At 40.8% G+C, this 8,360-nt stretch overlaps 1 long non-coding RNA gene across 1 annotated transcript; it reads left to right on the top strand.

The window, feature by feature from the left end:
- Nucleotides 1–341: 341 nt before the first annotated feature.
- LOC311525735 lies at nt 342–1,973 on the top strand. Its single transcript, XR_014712849.1, has 2 exons — nt 342–462; nt 1,784–1,973. It is a non-coding gene; the product is annotated as an uncharacterized lncRNA (long non-coding RNA).
- Nucleotides 1,974–8,360: the final 6,387 nt, after the last annotated feature.

The following is an 8,360-nucleotide window of genomic DNA, read 5'->3' as shown; positions in this document are numbered from 1 at the left end:
CAGCAGAGAGGGGAATAGAACCCAGGTCTCCTAGCTTTATAGTGGAATGTTGCATGGGCTACTGCTTTCATAAGAGAGAAATATATCTCTGTTGTTTATTGGTAGAAGAAAGTTTTTGGTTTGGGGAGCTCCTGACCCCAAAGTAAACAATTTAAGGGGGCATCCTAGAATCCTAGACAGCTATTATATATAAGGGGACATGAGAGTTTTAAGTTAATAATATAGGCTGGGCTTTTCAAAGGAGCCCAAGGGAGTTAGCTGGCCCACTCCTATAGAAATGCAATGGGATTTGGGCACTTAATTCCCTTAGTCTCTGACAAATCCGAACCATGGTATATAATTTTGTTTATTATATTGTCGTTTGTTTGCCTAGGGAAAATATCTCTGGCAGAACTGTATTTAAGAGTCCCAGAAGATTGAGGAACATGCATGCTCAATAAAGCCACAGAACTTCTCTTGAAGGTTAGTGTTAGCAAGCTGCAGTTACTGTCCTTCTAAAGCCCCTTTACCTTGCACCTGAAAATACTTCCCCCTGTTTCTCTAAAAGTAACTTATCAATTATGATACTTTCTAGTATAAACCCTACAATACTATGAATAAAACTGGGATCTAATTATCCTATTTGTTTTATCCAGAAGATCCTCAACAACTATAATTAGAGAACTTAAATTCCATCAAAGGAGAACAAAAAAATATTGAAGTCAGTAATATTTTGCTATTGCCAAGGTAGTAAATCAAGCTGCCTGGTTGTAATAATAGAATCATAGAACTGGAAGGGACCTCGAGCGATTATCTCGTCCATTCCCCTGCACTAAGGCAGGACTAAGTATTATCTAGTAATCTGTATCTACTGTAGTGTGTTTGTTTACTAAGGGTTTCCTTCACTTGTTGTTCATCTCCCTGCACCTCCTACCCCCAAATTCTTTCTTTTAAATAAAACCAGGACTTCCTGATTTTAGTCCGTATCAAATGAAAATTCCATTTGATTGTGCTTTGCATTCATTAAGGGTTCAGTCCAGGAAAGAGCTGCTGAGAAAACAAATCCATGTTTTGTAAATATATTCTGACAATTTATTCTTTTGTTCAGTTTACATAAATTGGAAATTTTTCACTAGAGAAAAGCTGAGTCACAGAAAAATGAGAGAAATCCATTTGCCCTTCTGGAAACTAACATGGTGTCTTTAATAAAAAGATTCAAAAAGTTATAAAGAATTTGGTTGGAATAAATATGAATTTGTGGTGTTGTTAGTTGGTACAGTTTCTGGTTAATAGCTTTAATAAGCAACTGTTCTTAAAAAGAAATTCATAGCAGTGGTTTAGTATTTTCCTAACTTTTATCTTGGTTTTTTCTTATTTCTTCCCCCACTCAGACTAAGTTCCTTCCAAAGCCATAAACAATATTGTTGATTAGCTTTTAAAAGATGCTTATACATCCAATCTTATTGCTTTCATATTTATAGACTGTGTGCTGCAGCTCAAGGAATGCTAGCATCAGCTCCTGAATTGTGGCCAAATATATTGCACAGGGGTGGGATACCAAAATTGGCTTAGCTAGATAAAGGTACATTATTATATTATTAGGGTATCCAAAGGTCTCAAATAGGATGAGAGCTTCTCTGTGCTAGACATTGTACAAACATAGTTATAGACAGTTCCTGCCCCACAGATCTTACAATTTAAAAGATAAAAACAGAAGAAGAGTTGCAGACAGGGGATATAGCATGCAAGCAAATAAATATGGTTATGAATTGGTGCCGTTTTGTTATTTATATTTTTTCATTAGGATGGAAGGAGGGTGAGAGAATGGCATAGCAGGAGTTGGGGAATTACTAAGAAGAAGGAAATAGGAACAGGCAAGGGAAAGAAGGAGAAGAAAGACTGTCACATCTTGTCACCTGTCCATGATCAGCAAGCTGGATTTTACCTGTTTTAAGGAAGAATTTGAAGGAAAATAAAGGTGATGGCTATATGGATTTTGCTGTGTAACAAAGTGCAAAAGTGTTGGAAAGTTGAGGTATTTTGAGTATTACCTAACTTTCCCTATCTGGAATACATAGAAATGTGCTGAGAAAGTTAGGTAGTTGTTTATGATATAGAATCATAGACTCATAGAATATTAGGGTTGGAAGAGACCTCAGGAGGTCATCTAGTCCAACCCCCTGCTCAAAGCAGGACCAACACCAACTAAATCATCCCAGCCAAGGCTTTGTCAAGCCAGGCCTTAAAAACCATAAAGGATGGAGATTCCACCACCTCCCTAGGTAACCCATTCCAGTGCTTCACCACCCTCCTAGTGAAATAGTGTTTCCTAATATCCAACCTAGACCTCCCCCACTGCAACTTGAGACAAGTGCTTCTTGTTCTGTCATCTGCTACCACTGAGAACAGCCTAGCCCCATCCTCTTTTGAACCCCCTTTCAGCTAGTTGAAGGCTGCTATCAAATCCCCCCTCACTCTTCTCTTCTGCAGACCAAATAACCCCAGTTCACTCAGCCTCTCCTTGTAAGTCATGTGCCACAGCCCCTAATCATTTTAGTTGCCCTCTGCTGGACTCTCTCCAATTTGTCCACATCCCTTCTGTAGTCAGGGGACCAACACTAGACGCAATACTCCAGGTGTGGCCTCACCAGTGCCGAATAGAGGGGAATAATCACTTTCCTCGATCTGCTGGCAATGCTCCTACTAATACAGCCCAATATGCCATTGGCCTTCTTGGCAATGAGGGCACACTGCTGACTCATATCCAGCTTCTCGTCCACTGCAATCCCCAGGTCCTTTTGTGCAGAACTGCTGCTTAACCAGCCAGTCCCCAGCTTGTAGAGGTGCATGGGATTCTTCCTTCCTAAGTGCAGAACTCTGCACTTGTCCTTGTTGAACCTCATCAGATTTCTTTTGGCCCGATCCTCCAATTTGTCTAGGTCACTCTGGACCGTATCCCTACCCTCCAATGTATCTACCTCTCCTCCCAGCTTAGTGTCATCTGCAAACTTGCTGAGGGTGCAATTAATCCCATCATCTGGATCATTGATAAAGATGTTGAACAAAACTGGCCCCAGGACTGACCCTTGGGGCACTCCCCTTGATACCAGCTGCCAACTAGACATCGAACCTTTGATCACTACCCATTGAGCCCGACAATCTAGCCAGCTTTCTATCCACTTTATAATCCATTCATCCAATCCCTACTTTTTTAACTTGCTGGCAAGAATACTAAGGGAGGCCGTATGAAAAGCTTTGCTAAAGTCAAGATATATCACATCCACCGCTTCCCCCATATCCACAGAACCAGTTATCTCATCATAGAAGGCAATCAGTTTGGTGAGGCATGACTTGCCCTGGTGAATCCATGTTGACTGTTCCTGATCACTTTCCTCTCCTCCAAGTGCTTCAAAATGGATTCCTTGAGGACCTGCTCCATGATTTTGCCGGGGACTGAAGTGAGGCTGACTGGTCTGTAGTTCCCTGGGTTCTCTTTTTTTCCTTTTTAAAATATGGGCACTATATTGGACTTTTTCCAGTCGCCCGGGACCTCCCCCAATCATCACGAATTTTCAAAGATAACGGCCAATGGCTCTGCAATCACATCAGCCAACTCCCTCAGCACCCTCCAATGCATTAGATCTGGACCCATGGACTGGTGCATGTCCAGCTTTTCTAAATAGTCCTTAACCTGTTCTTTCACCACTGGGGGCTGCTCACCACCTCCTCCCCATGCTGTGTTGCCCAGTGCCGCAGTCTGAAAGCTGCCCTTGTCTATGAAGACTGAGGCAAAAAAAGCATTGAGTACTTCAGCTTTTTCCACATCATCTGTCACTAGGTTGCCTCCCCCATTCAGTAAGTGTCCCACACTTTCCCTGACCTTCTTGTTGCTAACATACCTGTAGAAACCCTTCTTGTTACTCTTAACATCCCTTGCTAGCTGCAACTCCAATTGTGCCTTGGCCTTCCTGATTACACCCCTGCATGCTCTAGCAATATTTTTATACTCCTCCCTTGTCATCTGTCCAAATTTCCACTTCTTGTAATATATTCTAAAACAAATGACAAGTTGTTAAGGAAAATGGTAGAGGGCAATACATGTAAGTAATGCTAACTGAAGTAGAATGTAAAGTGTAAACTGAGTGGAATGAAGCAATGGAGAGGAATGACACCGAGAGGAAATGGAAATTTTTTAAAGCTAGATTAACGTGTGCTGCAAGGCTCTTTGTGCCATCTGGCAATAAGAGCAATAAAAGGCCAATATGGAAAAATGAGTAAGTTTGAAAAGTAATCAAGAATAAGGACTAGACATATGAAAGAAAAAAGCATCTGTTATGGAGAGTGAATGGAAATTGCATCCATCTACTACTCCAAGATTTAGAAATGACAGGCACAAAAGCATGCTCTCACTGATAATGTGCTGTACTGTAAATGGACTAGGCCAGGATGTCTTGAAGTTTCTAGAAAGCATAATTTCTGTGTTTGCATGATGATTATACTTGCTAAGTGAAAGAACATTCCTATGCTGTAGCAGTAACCACTGATTGCACTGACATATTGTATCAGCTCTAGCTTCTTGTCACAATAAGGTCTATCAGAAGAGACAATACTATCATAGCAAAATGAATATGCAAATCCTCTCTGAGGCTTAGGACCATAAACAATGGTCTGCAACACCCTATTTAAAACGTCTGGCATAGTTTTATTTAACTAAAAGGGAAAGATGTGGGACAGTTGTCACATCATCCAGCACTGAATCATAGGCTGTCTGTCTGATGGCAGTGTATACTTCAACTGTCTCATGACTTCCCAAATGGGCTACAGCTAATGCACCTGAGAAGCAATACTAATAGCCACTGCAAATGCAGGTGTGTGCTTGTATAAAACAGATTCTGTTTAGGGCTCAGATATAGCTAAGGAATCGTATTTTTATTTGGTGGTCCATGTTTGAGGCTTAGCTAAAATCCCCAGGTTTGGTCAATGTGGAGGTGGCACACGGTAGCAAAAAGTGGATTTCTCAAAGCAGAGCGTGCAAATTGTGTTAAGTTTAATTCTACTCTGTTTCTGACAGTCTAGTAAATCTTTAATTACACTCTCAAGTGGGAATCCTGCTTATGCAATGGCTGTTTGATATGGTCTTCTTCTTTCTTGGCACTTCTCTATTCTGGGTCAGTGACTTTTATAGCCATTGTATGCATAGCTGTCATGCAAACAGGGCTCTCTAAGGTCTGCTGATATCTGGTCCAAATACCGAGTCTTAGTTGTTCCACCCATGATCATTGCAAAACCACCCTACAAATATAGCTCTTGGCTTTTTGATATGGTATGAGCTGCAAATATCACAAGTAGGTAAAGAGGTCTGTAACATAGAACAGACCTGAAACACTAAAGAAATCTCCCATGTAAACTTGGAATGAATCCATTGAAGTAAATGGAGTTACACCAGTGTAAAACCTGGGTGAAATAAAAATCAAGCCATAAAATCCACTCTGAACTATTGTCTTGACCAGTTTCCTTTTTTGCCATACTCCATAAAGGTTAAAGCCCACAGCCTTGCGCAACTCTGTCTTCCTCTTCTTTGTAGCTGTCTTTTACACAAACCCAGTCCATATTTGTGCCTGTCGCACAAATGTCATATCCAAAAATCTAGGATCTGCTTAAGGTACTTTGATGATATTTATTTATGTATTTTTCTGTTGACAAAGATATGAGCCCCAGGTACATTTGCTGGTCCTTACATAATGTGACACAGCAATATGTAATATCTGATGAGAAAGGCATGCAGCTATCAGAAGCAAAGGGTGGGGGAGGGGAACCATGAATACAAAGTACAGTTCAAAGGTGTTGATATATTAAAAGGGGAGAGAGGAAGATGAAAGTTCTGTAAGTGTTTCCTTTTTTATTGGTATGTATATTCCTCTAAAATGTTGTTTATACTGAAACTACAGACTTGGTAGGGTGAACATATTAGGTGAAAATCACCCCAGTTCAGATGGCCAGCATAGAGCCTTAAGGACCACTGAAACCTTGTCTTACGTAACCTCGTACAAACATAAGAACGGCCATACTGAGTCAGCCCAATGGTTCATCTAGCCCAGTATCCTGTCTTCCAACACTGGTCAGTGGCAGATGCTTCAAAGGGAATGAAGACAACAGGGCAATTTATCAAGTGATCCACCTCCTGTTGTCTAGTCCCAGCATCTGGCAATCACTGGTTAAGAGAAAACCAGAGCATGAAGTTGCGTCCCTGACCATCTTGTCCAAGAGCCATTGATGGACCTATCCTCCATGAATGTAGCTAAGTCTTCTCTGAACCCAGTTATGCTTTTGGCCTTCACAACATCCCCAGGCAATGAGTTCCACAGGTTGACTATGCATTGTGTGAAGAAGTAGTTCTTTGTTTGTTTTAAACCTGCTGCCTATTAATTTCATTGGGTGACCTGTGGTTCTTGTGTTCTGTGAAGGGGTAAATAACACTTCCCATGCTTTGTTTCCTTGTAGTAGCTTGTCCAGAGAGGTTTGAGTCTCTAAGTTCATGGAGATGGCCCTTTTAGCTTAAGCTGTTGAGGCTCATGATTTTTTATCCTGAGATCCTTGCAAACAATCTGGCCAGCTGCATTATTACAAGTACATAGCAGTTCACATCCCCACATAGAGCACCCCTTGTAATGAAGTCCATGGTTGGAATTGAACTTTGGCTCTAAAAGCATGAGCATCTGCTGCTTGGAGACCGTAGCAGTTTCTTCAGCTTCTATCCATGGCTTGGTCACTGGAAGGCAACAAAGGACCACACTGGGTTAGAATGGGTACACTTTACATTAAAGTTTAAGTGTAGCTTTTGGGACTTGTTCAGGTCCTGTGCACTGGGCTCAATTTCACCCATTGACCATAACAAGTAAGTGAGTTCAGCTTGAGTTCCCCTGGTGATCATACTGCTTTCCTTTCTCGTGAGTCACGCAGAGAGAGTATTGTAATAGGACTTCAGCTGTGCTTGACTATAGCAGCAGATATGGAGTCTGCATCCGGCCAAGGCCCAAACGTGAGACACAATGAGTGACACAGACCTAAAATGAGGGAAATACCAAAAAATCCCCGTTGAGTAGACTTAAAATGCTGTTGGATTCCTCCTGCTAGTGTAAATAACTCTAACCGTATCTTCTTTATTTAAATAGTGTACAGTGAAAGAAAGAGGTCCCCAAATTTTGTGGGAATGTAGGTAACTCGGACTAAAATGAGTGACATCCCTCAAAATGAGCTTTACTTAAGAGAATGTTTTTCATCTCTTCATATGAAAAGCCCTTGGTCTTCATGAACAGACTGAAGTAATAATTAATAGTAAAATTATGCAGATTTTAGCTTTCAGCATTGCTTAAGAAGTTATACAATTAAAATGTTGGGTGTTTACCTGTTATTACAATGTGCGCAGCTAACAGCAATCTTATTAATGCCAGATTCCTGGATAGGAAGGTTACCTCCAATTTTGGAGTACATAAATAAATAATGCTAGCAGACTACAGTGTCCAATCCCAATGGCATATATATCTGACAAGCTGACAAGGAATTATAGATCAAACATATTGTTTGTCTTTTTTCCCCCCAAGTAAAATGTGAAATGCCTGAAATGTATTTATTGTAAGTAAAACAACCTGTCATCCCCAGGTTTGCTGTGGGAGTGTTGTCAGAAAGACAGTTACAGAACCTTCTAATACAAAGTACTTGTACTGATTCCCAAAACAAGACCTACAATCCTTGCCCTTCTCCCTAAAACAGTGCAAAATGAGAAAGCTCTTACATAGTTCTCTCCACTGGCAGAGTACGAGTAGTCTAGGGTCTTAAAATTCTCTCTCTCCTGTGAGAATAAAACTGTATATCTATTTTAAAAGGACACACTATTACTGCAAGAAGAGAAGAACAGCATATCTCCAAGCCTGTATACTTCTGTTTTTGCTAATTGCCCCCCCAAAAAATTGGCTAGTCACCAACACGATCTGTAAAGATCCATCACATCCTACTTACAGCAGTACAGCAGACTGACAAATTGTGAAGTCTTGTTTTATACGTAGTGTTTCCCAGCAGGATTATAGTCAAGCCTTCTGTCTCAAATAGGAGCAAAAGGCATTTGTGGTTTTGTTTTGCTAAAATGAGCATGTTGCTCTCATCACACCAGGCCTATTTTTAGAAGGTTTGAGTCTGAAATCTTTAAGTTGTCAGCTGGCAGTGTGCAGATACAGTGCTAAGAAAGCAACTGTCACTGCTTCTTTAAGCAACAGTAGCGGCATAGGATGTAACAGCAGACAATTTAGCAGCAGAACAGCTTGCTAATAGAAGCAATTCTCTTCTTCTGATGCAATTTCAAGACTAAAGAAATGTTTTCTGCCAAA

The sequence above is a fragment of the Lepidochelys olivacea genome (genome assembly GCF_965140295.1).
Source record: "Lepidochelys olivacea isolate rLepOli2 genome assembly, chromosome: 8".
Taxonomy (NCBI): domain Eukaryota; kingdom Metazoa; phylum Chordata; order Testudines; family Cheloniidae; genus Lepidochelys; species Lepidochelys olivacea.
The sequence above is the reverse complement of the archived record's forward strand: the minus strand, read 5'-3'. Positions and strand labels throughout refer to the sequence as shown.